Source organism: Eucalyptus grandis, chromosome 1 (assembly GCF_016545825.1).
Source record: "Eucalyptus grandis isolate ANBG69807.140 chromosome 1, ASM1654582v1, whole genome shotgun sequence".
Lineage (NCBI taxonomy): Eukaryota > Viridiplantae > Streptophyta > Magnoliopsida > Myrtales > Myrtaceae > Eucalyptus > Eucalyptus grandis.
The window spans coordinates 18900095-18917324 of NC_052612.1; the positions used below are offsets into that span (position 1 = coordinate 18900095).

The 17230-nt window shown below is 37.2% G+C and overlaps 2 pseudogenes; one reads left to right on the forward strand and one right to left on the reverse strand.

Moving 5' to 3' along the window:
• Window positions 1–1912: 1912 nt before the first annotated feature.
• On the forward strand, window positions 1913–4982 carry LOC104425734 (annotated as a pseudogene).
• Window positions 4983–9009: 4027 nt separating this feature from the next.
• Window positions 9010–11798, reverse strand: LOC104453251 (annotated as a pseudogene).
• Window positions 11799–17230: the final 5432 nt, after the last annotated feature.

Here is a 17230-nt window from a genome sequence, read left to right on the forward strand (position 1 = left end):
ATTGAACATTTTTATATAGTTCGGTGACTAAATTGAACAAATACTAAAGGTTTAGAGACCGTATTGAATAAATGTTGATCACATTGCATATTGAGCCAAAGTTTATAAATCATTTATGTCATTATCCTCTAAATATATAATAATTTAAATAAGCTAAGAGTAGGGGAGGAAGCATGATGAGTATAATCAGGTAACCGACCCATCCAAACCCTAAGGCTGCGTTTGGCAGTCGTAATAAAATTCGAGATAGGATATGATTTATCCTATCCTATGTTTGGTGCTCGCTCAGGACAAGATAAAGTGGGATATAAATGGGATATAGATAAGATAAAATTATCCCATGGAAGAGGTGGGATAAAGGTGGATATGATTTCTAATGTCCATAATAGAAAAATTCTTTTTCTTAAATAACAAACTTATTAATTAACAAAATTGAAATTATATTTCAATATAAATAATATATGAATTCTAATATAAGAAATTAAGATAAAAAATAAAAAATATATATTTTTAATTAATCTTATTTTAATTTATATATTCAACTTCAATTCTATCTTATAATAAACATTCAATCTATAAATTAAATATTTATATTTATTATATATTTTAGGTATTTTTGTATTTTAGGTATGTTAGTATAGTTTACTATTTGATAAAATTTTATTAAGAAATGATGAAAGGGGAAAATGTATATGATGGGATGTAAACATATCCAACTTTATGAAAGTAGAAATTTTAAGGAATAATATTACGAGAGATTTTTACCATCTCCATTTATGAACATTTAAGTTCATTTATAACGATATGCCGTTTATATCAAATAAATGTAGATGATATGATATGAGCATATATGACTTTAATACTGCGATTAACCAAACAATGGACATAATATAAAAAAATCTCAGGATTTCATATCCTATCCTATTCAATCCTATCCCAATTAGAAATTCGGACGACCAAATGTAGCCTAAGAGGATGTAAACAACTTTTGGGTTTTTGGTAGCAGGACGGGTTTTAGGTAGGCTAAAAAAGAACCCAAGGGTTTGGGACGGCTATCGAAGCTGACATGTAAGAATACTAAAATGCCTTTATTTCATTTATAGTCCTTAGGTTATGTAATAAGAACAAGATTATAGGCTTTGGGAACTTTTAAAGATGTACCTTTCGATCATACCCGAAAACCTCTATGTTTGATAAATTATTTTAAAGGAACGCGAGATTACTTACATAATTTTGTGAACCCCAGAAAAAATAAATAATAAGCATGGCTTTTCATTTTAGGATAGTCAGATCTTAATTCTTTTCAGCCTTGTATTCTGCAAATTGATGGGATTTATTATGTATTTAGTATAAGATCTTCATTTGACCAAAAAGATTATGGTGGGGTGTGGGTTGCCGACGGAACCCGATTACTTTAGTGAGGCAGAGTTGAGATTTTATATCGAAGCTAAAAAAATCCGGAATAAATTTAGATCTGTGTCTAACTCAGAAAATGAATAATTTATTATAAAAACAAACAAAAATAAATATTTTCACTCTCTACGAAAATGCGTTGACATGAATTATTATCGGTAATGAATATTAATGTGTAATTTATATAAATATATATATATATATATATATATATATATATATATATTGTGGGGCATTTCTATCGATATCCTTCTATAATTATTCGCTCCTACAAATACATATTATGCAACTCTCATTGGGGTTAAGCCATTATAAGCACTTTATCATTATTTTCTCTTAATTCTAAACATCAACGATAAAAATATTTTGGCTAATTATTTTAGACAAAACAAATAATTATTTCTAAGGAATTTTTTTAAAAGGTGAATTTGTTGCGAAATAAATGGAGTTCACAGAAAAACATAAATTATTGGGACAAGTCTGGATGGGCATGGAAAACAAAAGAAAATGACAGCACGCATCTCGTGCACTCTGTATTCCTTGTTCTTCGGTCTGAAAGTTCTTCAGGCCCCCGAGCCAGCCAGCCACAGAGAGAGAGAGAGAGAGAGAACGTGTTTGATCGTTTTAAATTGAGGGAACTCGGGAAGCTGATAGCTTGAGAGAGAGAGAGAGAGAGAGAGAGAGGTGTTTGATCGTTTTGGATTGAGGGAACTCGGCAAGCTGATAGCTTGCGGCGTAATTCTCAGAAGGGTCGGATCATCAGGAGCGGGAGAAGGTCCGGGATGGATCAGATAATGAACAAGGTGGGGTCGTATTGGCTTAGCCAGAAAGCTAACAAGGAGATTGATTCCGTCTTTCACCGTAAGTTTATCCTGTCCCCCTCTCCCCCCCGGGGGATTGTCTCTCTGTCCCACCCTTTGAATTTTTGCAATTCGTGGGTTCAGTTCATGTTGATCCGGTGATGAAGTTGCTTCTTTTAAGACCAAATTGACATGTTCGGGATAGCGTCTTTTGTGGGTTTTGTCGTCCTTGCCTGTAACGATTGGATTTCCGCAATAACATTATGGGTTCAGTTCATTGGGTCTCTGCATGTCTCCTGCCTTGTGACTCAATCTGACATAAACCAATCTGTGTATGCTTGGCATCCCGTGCCCTTTCTCTTATATCGCCTTGCCTGGTTCTTGTAATCGGAGAAGAGATGGATTAACGTATTTTGCTCAATAAAATGATCCACTGCTGGTAGATTTTTTCTCTTCGGCTAAATATTTTCCATTGGCAGTTGTGGAGGAGTTAGAGAGTATGTTATTGATAATTGAGAATGAACAGGCAACTAACAACTCCTGACGGAAATGGATACTGTAGTTTTGCTTTTATGCAGAATGAACATGCAACTAACAACACCAATGTTTGATAGATTTTCTGTCCAACTATGCACATTTTAGGAATGAGAGAAGTTTGTTTGATGCACATTTCTGTAGTTAAAAGCACTGACAAAGTTTTGTTCAGTTGCAGCTGAAAGCTCATTGGTTTTAAGCTGTTCATGTCTTTTATTTAGGTGAATTTTTAAGGGTTTCTGAAGTGCACTAATTAGTTTGCCTATCCTTTAAGCGTGGTAGTGGTGGATGCCAATGAACGGTGATGGCTTTGCCAATCAGAGCCTGATTGGTTGTAATCCTAAGTTAGGTCTTTGCCCCATGCATTTAGATGAGAATCACGTGTTAAAAACTATAGGGCTTTTATTAATCAGTGTCATGGCTTGCTTAGTATATGGTTTTGAGGAAAAAGAGTCCTATTTTCTCAGGTCAAGGTAGGTCTTGACAAGCACGTGTCAGACAGCATATGCATGTGGTTTTGTAGATCAGTTATGAGGTTTCAAATTCTTTGTTGGTTGAAGTTAAATCTATTGGCATAGAAATCTACAAAATGTATGAGACCTATCTCTCTCCACATGCGCGCAAACACACGTTGGTATCTGCTCTCGCTTAGTGGTAGAAATCAGGGGAGAGAAGAAAATAAATTTGTTGTCACCATCCCATTCATAAGTTCATTAGCGTACAAATATGCATGTTTGTGGAATATTTTTTTTTCTGCTAACAGTTTTCTCTTTGAAAAGCAGTCAATGTCAAGTAGCCTCGAAAGTGGAACTAAATGGTTGGTCAACAAACTGAAAGGTTTGCTCTTAACACATCTTGTGTGCCACTATTTGCTTTCATGTGTTAATCATTAGGTAATGACGCTCTTACTCAGCTGTTCTGCTCACTAAAATTTGAAGAGCATTCTTTGCATAACATAACCTGGCAGATTGTTTGTACACTGAGAAAAGTTGCCCTTATAGTAGTAATTTTATCGTGTTTTTTCCTTTGACAAAAGCTTCACATTGCCAATGTGCAGCCTGACTTTGATTTTTTCCCCTAGTAAAGTTTCATGATGACCCTCATAAATGTCCAAATAGATGCTGATGCCCCAGCAGCAAAAACCTCCTTTGTTGAGTTCCTCAATGTGATATCATGGTCTGCCATTAGTTATCTCCTTGGGCATCTATTGCCACACAAAAAGATAACCTCGTGAAAGCCTCTTGTTTCCATGGGTCATTTGCAATGAATCTGATGGCATGGATGATTTGATCTAAACACCGATATAATGTGGTATTATAACTATAAATACACAACATGATTTTTTCTGTTTCATTAGAGATTTTATGTAATTGCATCCCTTGCTTTACTGGAGCCTTGCCTTTCAATATATAAAAAGAGTTGATGATATAGACCCATCTTCATAATTTCATTGTCATAGGCTGTGCCGAGGGTATTTACTTCTCCAATATTTTACTTTTTTTAGATAGATTTGAGATGCACTTTGCAAACAAAACTCGTAAAGAATGAGCATTTTACATCAGGTTGAGGGTTGTTCGACTCTTTTTTTTTTTTGCATGAACCTCACTCATAACTTGGTTTTGCAGGAAAGATGCAAAAGCCATTGCCTGATCTTCTGAAGGAATATGATTTACCAATAGGGATCTTCCCTCGTTATGCTACCAATTATGAGTTCGATGAGGAGACCGGAAAGCTCACTGTCTTCATTCCATCAGTTTGTGAAGTAACAGAGACTCCTCTGTTTTACGTTTTTTCACCACGTTGGCCGGCATTTTGACTAAAGGGAAGCTGGCGGACGTAGAAGGGATGAAGACGAAGGTGATGATTTGGGTGAAGGTGACGTCAATTTCTTCTGAAGCATCGAAGCTTCACTTCACTGCCGGTTTGAAGAAAACGAGAAGCAGAGAAGCTTATGAAGTTATTAGGGCTGGATTTACAGTAGATAAGTTTTGAGGTCTTCTGCGTTTGTGTTGAAGATCTTGGCGACTTGGTCTTGTATTATAGATTTTCTGACATAACACGCCGTGCACTTTATGATTGCTCGATGTAAGCATTCGAATCGTTCCTCATAGTTAGAGTCGATAACATCTGTGTGATCTGGAAGTTGCTATAGCTTCTGGAGTCCACTTGCTGTTCAAATCAATAACCATGTGTAAATGTCAGAGTTAACTCGCTGTTGATAATAGCTTCTAATGCTATGCAACTCCAGGATGTCATAAAAAGCTGGTTTCTCTGTAAATCTGGTTGGTCTTGCTAATGGGGTTTGTTGCCCCAGCAGTTGCAAGTCTCAAGGAGCTTGCAAATGATGCAAGGAATGTAAAATCAAGTAGCAAGTTAACCTCTATGAATCTGTGTGAGGATCCAATTAATCTAATACTATTATACCATGTTGATGCTCCATGACGGGCCCTATGGGAATTGACATGTGGCCCATCTGGTGGCTGCCACGTCACTTCCCTTTGCTTTTATTCTTTTGTTTCATCTTCATTTCTAAGAAATAATTTACCATCAATAAAGCCTTGAAAATAATCTTATATGGTTACCACCCCACCTCACATAATTATCGTTTTTTTTTTTTTTTTTTTTTGTAAAGGAAAGAATTATATTAAACTTTAACCAAACTATACAAGAAGTGATCACAGCACCAAAACTTACACTCAAAATAACAAGAAGTCATTGTGAGTGGAAGGGTGCCGGGACGAAACAAAATATTGCCAAACAGCGGCACAAACAGCCAACCAGCGACGCCCACCAACAACGGCAAGGAAAATCAGCCAAAACAGTGGCGAGTACAAGCAAAACAATGGCAACAAAGAAGGAAACAGGAGGGAAGGAACCGCCAGTAGCCGGAGCACCCCTCAAGCAACCTTCGAAGATAGAGCTAACTCCAACTAACGTAACTCCCAGCCAACCGCAACAGCTGCCAGCAAACCTCCAAGGAGAATGTTGAAACAGCCCATCCGTCAGAACCAACGGCCACAAGGGGGACAGGCAGCACAAGAGAAAGCGGGATGCCCTCAGTAGGAGAGCTGTTAAGGATGAGGCTCGGACTCTTCCGTAGAGAAAATAACTGGGTCAATTTTCCAGTTGCATTGGAACCTCCTATTCCTTGTAGTATCCGCAACGTTTCTGAAAGTCAAAGCCTTGTCTTTGACAACTTTAATGAGGTGGTTCTTCAATACCGGAATCGCTAGAGCTTGTTCTCGAAACAAAATGCTATTTCGATTTTTCCAAATGATATGGCAAAGGGCACCAAAAGAGAACCGGGCGATGCCACAATTATCAATTTTTTAATTCTTTTTCTTCCCAATATTTATTCTCAATGAAATTATATTGATTGAAATAATAAAATATATAGATATCACTGAAACAATCTCAATGCATGAAAATTTTCGAAAGAACACATAGATGTAGTATCTTTCTTTCCTTTTATCATCTTATATTGAAATATCAAATCAAAACCCATGATAAAGAAACTTAATCAATCTGATATATTTAATATACTGTCGGAATAAGCCAAATATGCTGATGACCAGCTTTTTTCGCACCCTCGTGCGCCGCCACAAACTAGCCTACGTGAATCAGGTTTTTTGGGGTACTCCTCGTAGACCCTCTTGAAGAGAATCGCTCACGGGCTAGAGCTCCTGAGATCAAGAGAGAGGAGGTTGCAGACATGGAAGTCCCTGCAGAGGACTCAAATGCTGAAAATGAAAGGATATATGTCTGATGAACTTAAGTCTTTTGAAGAAAGGAAAAGCAATCGAGACCAGTCATGTGAAAGTTATTGACGTCGGCTACGTAAACTGTAATGTTCATAAGTGCTCTTCGTCAGCGACAAGGAAACAGTAAGTTCCAGGGATTGGTTAAGGGTCTAGATAAGCTTGCTGTCATTGATATCGTAGAGTCTGCATTCGGCCTAGCATCACGCGCAATTTATCCGTGTTCAGTGCTGTACAATCTGTTAACTGGTGGCTCATATTCATTTATGCGAGACCAATGTGTTCAATTTACGAACTTAATATGCAAAAAAGAATGCAGTGACCAGTCCTGAGCCAAATCCTCCCCATTTCCGAATCAGACGTGTAGAAGTGATTGCAGTAGGAATCCGTTTGCCTGCCGTGTGCTCACTGTCGCAGATAATGTTCAAGTTAAGCCCCTGAAAATTTGGAGGAAGTACCTCGGCATGGGTGAGTTATACCAACGGGATAATGGACACAAAGCTCTTAGGCAATGCATTCGGTACGGTGATTGCATAGTATATTAAACATGTGAATTTCCACATTGCCCGAGATTCGGCTATTTCAGATCTTCTTGTTAGGTTTAGGTTATGAGTATTATTCGAAGATCAACTTTATTACAGACTGCCTCTTGTTGATTTCATTCAACCTCAGACATCAGGCCAATTTTCCCCAATTCAAACCAGCTGCCATCATCTGTACAGATACTAGAGCGGTCGACAACATTTTCATCGTAATCACGGTCTATATTAACAAGAAATTTACACAATTGTGATGGCCCCAGGAACCAAAAACAGGATCTACCCATATCGCCTTTCCTTGGTAGCAGAATGTAAGCTAGCTTCAAAAACGAATTTCTCAGCATATAAAGTCGATCTAATCGACCAACATATTTTTTTATGACTTACAATTTGTCTCCTTTGGCCTGAAGCAAAATCTCTAGAAAGTGTTAGAATGAACACCTAGAGGAGGGTGAATAGGTGTGAATAAAATTTTTCACAAAAGAATAGTAGGAATATTTTTCTTTTGAAATTGAGTTTAAAGAACAATAGACTTTTGAAACTGAGTCTGAAGTACAACAGATTTTGAACGAGTTCAAACTTTAGCAGTTAAATAGAACTACGAACAAAATAAATGAATTCAGGGAAGAGAACAAGAATATGGATTTTATAGTGGTTTGGCTTAGATCAAACATATGTCCACTCTCCCACGCTAACAGCCTTCTGGCTGGATTCCATTATGCAATCAACAAGAGATTACAACTTTGAATGCAAACACTTAGAGGTAGATCACACTATCTCACTAAGTCACTCTTTTGGTATTTCTCTCACGATCACAAACGTTTAAGCTCACCAAAGACAGGTGTATGATTGAAGATCGCTTAGACTTTGGAATTATAAATTTTACATTGTCTCTTTCTTGCTCATTGGTCCTTGATCTCCTTAAATACTCATCCACTTCCAAACTAGCCGTTGGATGGTATCTTAGAGGATCGTCTTCTAATCTACCCATTGGACAGATCTATATTTAGAAGATTTGGTAGCCATTGAGTGATAGAAGTAGAATCCCAAATTGATTCTGATCGCCCATACAAACAAAATCTTGGTTTCCATAAGTAGAGCTTCTTCGTGTAGAATGTTCTTGTCTTCAAGATCTAATTGTAAAAAATTAGATTGAGTCAATCAAATCAATCTTGATGTAGAATCCAAACCAGATCATTAGCCGTTATACATTTAGGGCTTGTGTTACGTTTTATCTCATTTTGGATGTAAAGGCTGAGAGCAATAGACTTTACAATCTGAGTCTGAGTGCAATTGACTTTACAATCTGGACGTAAGTCTGAATAGATTTAGCTTTAGTATATAGTCTGTCTTTTGGTTCTTCCAAGTATAGACTTTGACAATATCATTTACATGTTCTATCATCTGCATAGTCTATTACTTAACCATTAAATATGTTAGTAGCATTTAATTTATTTTGTCATCTTCAAAATATCATAAAAGATTTCCCTAACATCTCCGAGTTCAGTGTCTCAAGAAACTAGTGTTGTGATCATTATCAAGAGGATGAGAAGACTGAATCATCTCCCACATCACTCTTATGTCTCCACATTCCTCACAAGAGTCCATGTCCTTGTAAAGCATCATCAGGCCATTCATGTTACCTTCAGAATATGCCACCCCATATCAGGAGAAAAAATTGTTTAAATCCAATGATCAATCCAAACAAAAAGCTTAGACTCTCCAGCCTCTTGCGCTGTGTGTGTTAGGCTCTTATGTTACCTTTGGCCTTGTATCTGAGGCATGAAGTGAAGTTGAGAAGCATAGACTTTGTTCGGAAAAGAAGTGAGTTTCTAAAGCTTGGCTAGTCTCTCCACATGTTCACCCTCATATTGCTTTTCCCTCACTCACTCACACTCTCACTTGCATTCACTTCCTTTTATAAGTCATCTCACTCTTTCTCTCCCGCTTATCTCCTCACTTCACTCAACAAAACAACTCCTTGGGTTCACACTTCAATGGATGGCCCTTCGGAACATAAATCCTGTGATAATTCTCATAAGCAGTGGTATTCTGCTTGACCTGCTTTGCGAGTGCTTTAAGAAAAATCCTTCATTAGAACACAACAAAGCGAGTCCATTTCCAATTACAACCTTATCAGGCTGCAAAATAGTGGCCTTCTCCTTCTTGAGAAGGAGGGAATAACCAATGGAACTATAGTAATTGAAATGGGCCTAGCAAATAAGTAGGCTTATGCCAATTCCACGATCTTAGCGCAGAATGCGGTGCTCACCGCACCCCAGTAAGTCCCAAGGAAGTGGGGATGGTGCTCGGGCATGAGCCCTTTTGCCGATGGCATCACAGCTATAGCATAGCCACATGCATTAGTTAGTTCTACGAAGGCTTCAGAAGTCTTTGTGACCCAGTGTTTTGGGTTGCCCGTTGTTGTTAGTTTGTTTATAAAACAAATGAAGATGTGCCTTGTCTCACATCGAAAAGATATGAGTACGCACGTGGATGAGATTTTGCATTAACCAATGATCATTATTTTTATTTAGGGATAAGTGCTGCGGAAGTCCTAAAATTTGTCGCGAAAATGCATTTGAGTCCTAAAACTTGCAAAAAGTGCAAATAAGTACTAAAACTTGTCAAAATGTTTCATTTGAATCCTAAAATTGATGCTGTCAGTTTTATTGACGGAAAATGCTGATGTGATCTTTTGACATAGTATTTTAAATGATTTTTTATTTTCCAGCTGGTTTTTTAAAATATTTTTTTATTCAATTTAAAAAAAAATTATATTTAAAAACTAAAATTCAATTTTTACAAACTGTTAAAAAAAAAAAAAAAAGGGCAAGAGTCGTTGGCCACCCATCACCGGAGGGGCCGGTGACGGTTGCCGGCCGCCGCCCGACCGGGCGAGGGCCAACAACCCTTGCCTGGTGCGGGCGAGGCGCCCAAATCTGGGCACGCCGACCCTCGCCTAGGGGCCGGCGACCGTCGCCAACCCTAGGCAAGGCCTCGGTGGCCCTCACCTGGCCAATAGGGCTTACCCAAATTTGGGCATCGGCCCTTGCTTAGGGCCGGCAAGCCCTCACCTTAGTCGGTGGCAACCGGCGGCCGTCATTGGCCCCTCCAGCGATGGGTGGCTGGCTCCTCCCGCCCTTTTCTTTTCTTTTCTTTTCTTTTTCTTTTTCTAACAGTTTTTTAAAATTTGAAGTTTAGTTTTTAAATATAATTTGTAAAAAAAATTTGAATAAAAAATTATTTTAAAAAGCCAGCTGGAAAATAAAAAAATTAAAATGCCACGTCAACATTTTCCGTCAATAAAAATAATGACGTCGATTTTAGGACTCAAATAAAACATTTTGATAAGTTTTAGAACTTATTTGCACTTTTTGCAAGTTTTAGAACTTAAATGCATTTTTGTAACAAGTTTTAGGACTTCTGCAGCACTTATCTCTTTTATTTATTGAAAATTCAGATTTAACCAAAATTGGCCAGCCAGCGTTGATGTGGCAACCGGTCGATGCCGGTGACCTTTCTTTTCAATAATATTTTATTTATTTTCCCTTCTCCCTCTCCCTCCTCCTCCCCCTTCTTCCTTTGGCTCTAGTGACCGGCCGAGAGGAGGGTTGGCCAATCGTTGAACGAGGTGGCTAGGCTAGCTAGCCTCGTTGTCGCAGGGCAAGGGCGAGCTTGCCTAACCACTGGCGAAATGAGCCCTCACCAGATTCGGCGAGGGGGGCCTCGTCGTCGCCGGGTCTGGCGAGCTTGTGCCCAACGACGACGGGACGAAACCCCGCCAGAGCCAAAGGAAGGAGGAGGGAGGAAGAAGGAAGAGGGATAAGGAGGAAAAAAAAAAAAAAAAATTAATAAAATATTATTAAAAAAAGGTTGTCGGCGTCAGCTGGTTGCCACGTCGGCACCGGCTAGCTAATTTTGGTTGGATGGACTAACTGGGAATAATGTTAAGAGATTTATGACTCAATTGGTCAAAAAAAAATAAGTTTATGACTCAATTGGCACAATTGCAATAAATTTATGACTTATTTGGTAATTCTCCCTTTCTCGAAAGGTTGCCTTTGTTCTTTTTTGCAACCTTTTGAAGAATTGCCTCTATTTGAAAGACAAAGATAAGTACGTTTGTTTTGATATCAAACTAACTTCTTCTTCCATTTTTTCGTTTTCTTTCAAAAGAAATTACAACCATTGTTTCAAATTATTTTTAATGAGAGACCTTAGAGAAATACTATAATTGTTATATAGTATTCTCATTTGAGACTTTGTTGTATCCTACAGGAAATTTGCCGGTGATCATTAGCAACTTTGTGGAGCAAATAAATTCTTAAAGAAAGTGATATCACGCCTCAAAGTCCGACTTAATTACTTGATCAGACTTAATTATTTTACCCAATTCGAAGTCATATTTTTCCAACACCCACCATTACTAACTTTACTGCCTTGTTCAAGAACTCTGCAGTTGCCTCTACTGCAGCTTCCAATCCCATCTCACTAGTCAATCTATGTCAACAAAAATTAATCAATCACATCACTCTATTCATAAGCTAACATAGCTGACAAACTCAATCGACTGAACAGATGAAAAATTACTTGGGAGAGAGTGCAAATGGAACCGGTTCACAACTGAAAGTCGGGTGAGGTATGGCAAGCAAGTTGCAACTTATGCTTATGTAAACAGGCTTGCTTTCTTTCAGAGCAGTTGAGATATCAATATCGATCAGTTCATGTGCATCTTCCAAGTTATTTACCATAGCCTAGAAAAAGGCGAAAAGGAAACACTCAACACGTCAGTTCATTTGATATGCACTTAACATATTTACCCCCATCACTACAATCTCTACTAGCAAAAACTCCAACTTTGAGTCCCATGCCACACTACTTAAGATGCCATTAGTTAATTATAATAATCTTACATAACAGATCCACCACAAATAACGAGATCCAAAATCACGACAAGCATCATAATATGACAAATTCCAGAAAGTCGTCGAAGCAATGTTTCTAGTCAACATATACAACTTTCTTCAGACAAAGATTGGGTTCGAATAAAAAATTAGTGTTAGCAAAACGAACGATGAAAAAGGGACCAAAGAGATACATGGAAGCATGTAACATGTTATAGATGAAGCCAAATATCTGTAGGGGTTATTTTATCTTTTCTATCAGATTTGCTTTTAGGTTAAAAGTAATGCCATTATATTAGCGATGGCAAGACGCTAGTCATCAAGATTCTGAAAAAGAAAATATAGAGGCAAGAAAAAGAGAGAAGAAAAAAAAATGAGTTTTTCTTTATGAGGGTTCTCAATCTCTTTGTGCCCTGATCTTGAGAGAAGATCATTATTGTATTCCAACTTTGTTTTTCGAAATCTAGTGGATTCGCAAAGTGCCTCTGCACAGAGACGTAGCTCAGGTTTAGGTGAACTTTGTTAACAAATTTTCTAGTGTGTTCTTTCAATTATGCTTTTTTATTATTATATTCTACTTGGTAAATTATTTATAAGCATTATTTTTTTGGGATCGACATGCGATTTCATAACAACTGGTATCAAAGCTTGGGTTAGCTAATCGAGAACATCGAGGGTATTTTTCGGTGACGTTTGATTGAAAGCAAACAGTATGGTGGAAGATAAAATCAGAATCGATAAGTTTGATGGGCAAGATTTCGGATGGTGGAAACTACAAATCAACAATTATCTTTATCAAAAAAATCTCTATGCACCACTTGAGGGTTGGAAACCTAAGATGGCAGAAGTGGATCGATGGCAGAAGTGGATCTGATAGCAGAAGTAGGATGGAAAATTCTTGATCGAAAGGTATTAGGTACGATTCATCTAGGGTTGATGAAAAAGACAGGGTACTACATCGTGAAAGCAAAAACTGCAAAAGAAGCCTTGGATATTCTAACGAATATTTATGAAAAGCTGTCCACATCAAATTAGTTATTTTTACTGAAGAAACTGGTTAATATGAAGTTATCTGATAGAGGTTTTGTGGCAAAGCATATTATTAGTTTTATGCCGGTCACAGGTCAATTAGAATCCGCAATCATAAATTTAGATATGAAGCTTCAAGCTTTATTATTTTTATGTTCTCTTTTAGAAAGTTACAATACCGCAGTGCAAGGAATTTCGAGCACCATGAAGGATGATTTAACTCTTAATGATACTGTGAGTAGTATCATGGATGAAGAGATGTGAATGAAAGTTTTAGGTGGAGATAGTTTCTCTGCATTTAGTTTTAATTCTAGTTTAGAATTATTTTAGCATAAAAATATGAAAATATTTTGATGAAAATTGATTCAAAATTAAATAAGCTTTTAGAGCTTTACTATATAGATTTTTCAATGTCGTTTCTTGTAGAGACAATGCAAGGTGGCAAAAGCTTGATGACTCCAATCAATGTTTACTCTTTTTTCTCAAAAGATCCATACACCTTTTCATTGTAATGTCTAAAGGTTTACCATCAATCTCCTCATATTGTGAGTTATAAACTAATGAGACTCTCTCTTTCCAATTCCAATCATCCATTTTTTATTAATTATTATGTTGGATTTTCTGAGGTCATTTTAAAATACCTTGATCAATCAAATCATTACAAAAGTTCAATTTTATCCAAACATGCAATGTTAAATCCTTTTATTATTAAATAAAAAAATTAGAAGTAGAAATTCTTAGGGTTGTACCAAACACATTTTTATTTATTTTCAATTCCAGTAACAAAATCCTTGTACAGTTACCAAATATATTTTTCTGTTCAAAAACTCATATAAGGAATAGAAATGGAAAAAAAATATTTCTAAATCGAAATTGTTCCCGAGAATAGAAATGTTACCAAATATACCCTATAAGTCACATGATTGTTTTGGGGTTTCCGAATTCGAAAATCTACCTGCACGCTCTTTATGCATACCAATAAGATTTTTTTGCTCTCTTTTTTTTTTTACCGATCTTTTTTTTTTTAATGTTTAAACGTATCGAGTAATGGGAATAAGTGTATTTAACTCTTACAAGTTTATTTTTCGGTGTTTGTTGAGTCTTAAAATTACATCGTTAGTAGCCACTAACATGTCCCTTGTAATGAATGAACTGGATTTTTTTTTTTTTATGGTGAATGTTATTGAATGTGCTAATAACTATAATCGCCAAATTTTCTTTAATAAGTGTTTTGAAAAAGGAAAAAAAAATTGCACATGATGGTGCGAAGTACTTTAGAACCTAATGAAACCCACATGCTACAGTTTTGAGCGGTAGGTTCCAAGTTTCAGAATATGCATGATAAGTTACTAGTTCCAAAAAATATGGAACATGTTCCAGCTGATAAATTATAGATGGAGGGTGAAACACAGTTCATCCCTAATTGATGTTGACGCAGCCATATTGAAATCAATTCGCAAAATTCCCATGTTAATGTATCTAATATTTAATAAAGAAATTCCAAATTATTTGATATATGAAATCCTGTATCGTGAAATTTTACATGTAGATTTTCGAAAATAAATAGGTAATTTTACATTTGAATACATCGTACAACAGCGACACGGGATGCATCCGCATCAGTAGGAAAATGTGCTTTTACCTATGTGACTCGCCATCACATGAAATGAAACACTGCTCGATGGCGGACTGAGATCCATCTGTGGACGCTGTTTTGGGGTTCAAATATCCGGCGAGCGGTCCTTGGAAACGATGCATCGGGCCGGTTTCGGAAGACTAAGACGTCGAGTCGGATTTGGCCACTGGTTTGCTTGGCTTTTGCAAAAGAAAACGACAAGTGGCAAGGGGAAACCGACCATCCTCGGATCATCGTCGTCCTTTGTTGGACAATTTAACCTTTTCTCCTTTTTGGGCCAAAAATCGAAACTTGTCCTTAGATTAGGGGCCGCAGTGCAATTTTTTTTTTTCTATTTTCTTCTCAACGTTTCTTTCATTTTGCCGAAAATAACACAAGTAGTTCCTAAACTTTGACTCAACGTGTGACGTGGTTCATGAATTTTTAATTTATTTAATGTGATCATAAATTTTAACTTATTATACAATGTGATCCCTGAACTTTTAATTTATTTGATAGTCTATGAACTTTTGATATATGTTTAATTTAGTTCTTAAATTATATGAAAATATTCAATGTTGTCCCTAATCTTGAATTAAATGAAGGACTACATTCAAGCATTATATCGAGCATGTATCAAAAGTCAAAGGAACAAATTGAAAAAATTAAGAATTCAAAGACCACATTGAACATTAAGTAAAGTTTAGAAACCACATTGCACATTGACTAAAGTTCAAAGATCATTTGTACCAATATCTCTTCATTTTCTTTTACTTTCCACTAAGTTTATCGCAAACGTGGATGGCCAGAGGATTATAGTATTATGTTATTGCTAATCAATAGTGGAGCCACTTAACTTGAACCACTTTTTTCCACTCAATCCCCAAAAGAAAAAATCATGTCTCGGAGTAAAGTGCCCAAGGTATAAGCTAAAACTCCCATCCCCGAGCTTGAAAGCGGATTTTCCTTTTTGTAAGTGATTAATTATAGGAAGAAGGGCTTAACTTTGAACGTAAGTTAGAAGATGGTGGTTCACGCCACAACTTGATTCCGGAGATTACGGCAAATAAACTTCTATATCATTTCACATGTCTCAAAAGTAAACAACTTGAAGGGTCCCCATACTAATCAAAGATTGATTTGAGGCAATGCATGTGTTACGGTATGTGATTCTTCTGTTCAAGCGAACACTTGTGAGTGAAGCGTAGGGTTATCGGATGAAGAGTGAATGATGTAGAGAGGATGAATATAAAAGTTCTGTGGGAGTGGCATTAGGACAATTGATACTAGAAATTTTAGGATAGAAAGGATACATCTTTACAGAGCGCTAAAGGTGAGGTTGGCATTCCATGCACAAACTAATTGAGAGTTGATACTACTCTCCTGATAACACCATGACATGCCATAATTAATTGTTGTGCCAATAGTGATATGCTATCTTACTCGATGGATTAGATGTCTGAACTAAACTAGATGTGATATGATTCGATATGAAAAAGCTATTTATCATATTATTCTCCAAAACAACTATAGAAGGAAGGTGGAAGGTTGGCCTGGTGTTATTTGTTTACCAGGCACCACCCTAGTTATTCCTTAACCAAGGATCTACTAACCCATGAAAGATGGTATCAAAGCAAGATCCCTTTAGTGAGTAAGATGAGTCTGAGAAAATTTGTGGTCTACCTAGCTCTATGAGAGCCAAGGAAAAACATGCTTGAACAAAGTGCGGCTCTCAACCAACTTTTAGGACGACAATAGGAGCACAAGAAAGAACTAATTTCTCACCGAATACAAAAATGCTCCTAGATCAATTGGTGAATCTTAAGAGGAGGTTTGTTATCACATCTTCAACAAGGGGAGAAACCTCCACTAGTATGCTAGGATCAAGAAAGGCTTTGTAGGAAAAATAGAGTGCTACCAAAAGGTACATTTGGCGAAAAATGCCACACTTGTTAAGGAAAGCACAAGTGACCAAGCACAAGTGACCGAATGTGTCAAATGGGTGCAATCAAAAGAAATTACCAATGGAGCGGTCTATTCAATTGGGTGAGCATTGCCATTTGGTATATGATGATCCAAAGTGGAGCATCAATGGTTACCTGCAATGAGAGCATTGCGGAATTGAGTAGGGAAAATGGCACAGTTCATGATTCTCTCGTACTCGCGAACCCTTGTGAATGGAGCTTGGGGTTATCAAGTAAAGAGTAAGTGATGTAGATGAGATGAATGCAACTGGCCCATGAGGGTGACATCCAGGATGATTGGTCTTATGAGTTCTAGGATAGAAAGGACAAGTCTCTATAAAGTTTTAAAGGCAAGGTTGGCCTCTCTTGCACAAACTAGTCAAGAGCGAATGCCGCTCTCCTGATGAGGCCATGGCAAGCCAAAAACAATTGGTGTACTTAAAGTGATATGTCGTCTTGCTTAATAGACTAGACGCTCAAGCTAAACTGTGCATGGTGTGTATATTATCTAGAAGAATTATAGAAGGAAGGCTAGCCTAGTGTTATTTGCTAATTAGGTGTTTCATGGGCTATTTCGTGACCAAGGATCTGCTGACCCGTGACACATGCATGCGTGGAGGTCCCTGTCCTCAACTCCAACCCCACCAAACGTAACCGTGCATTCGCAATTG